The sequence below is a fragment of the Myotis davidii genome, unplaced genomic scaffold, assembly GCF_000327345.1.
Source record: "Myotis davidii unplaced genomic scaffold, ASM32734v1 scaffold2100, whole genome shotgun sequence".
Classification (NCBI taxonomy): Eukaryota; Metazoa; Chordata; class Mammalia; order Chiroptera; family Vespertilionidae; genus Myotis; species Myotis davidii.
This window is the reverse complement of record NW_006292458.1, coordinates 263,454-264,142: the sequence shown is the minus strand read 5'-3', so window position 1 is coordinate 264,142 and position 689 is coordinate 263,454.

The window sequence follows — 689 nt, the reverse complement described above, 5'->3', positions numbered from 1 at the left end:
ATTAAACAAGTTCAGGGAAGGAGGTGGCGGCGGCGGCGGGGCCCGCGGCCCGGGCCCGGGGCCAGGTGAGTGGGGCGTCAGTGAGGGCTGCGGGGAGGAGGGAGGAGAAGAGGGCCGCGATCCAGGAGCTGGACCCCCCAGTCCTGTTTCGGCATCCAAGCGTCACGGGTCCCCAAGAGTCCGCCCTTAGACGGTGGAACTACACCTCCCAGCAGGCCGCGCGGCGATCAACTGCGGACCGAGTGGAATGTTTGCCACGAAGCCTGCTGGGATTGGTAGTTTTCATCCTCTAACGGCTTAAGTAATTTGGCATATTCTCTCCGAGCCCAGAGTGGAAGCCTCAAGCGTCCTTCTTGCTCGGGGGCCTAGAGGTCCAAGGCACAATCCCCTTTCCTCTCAGACCCAAGAGTTCAGGCTCCCAGCCCCCTCTTTCCTTAGACCCAAGAATCGGGGTCCCCAGCCTTCTCCTCTGCCAGGACCAAGGAATCTTCGTCTTCATCCCTCTCCTCCTTCTGGAGACTCAAGAGCCTGGACCTCCAGACCTCAACTCCCCTCGAGGACCTAGGAATTCAGACCCTCAGCCCCTTCCCTGCCTTGGGGACCCCCGAGCCCTGGCCCTCTCCTCATTCACAAACTAGGAATTGGGGCCCCAAGCCTTCACTTCTGCTGCACCCTGGAGGTTATCCCTC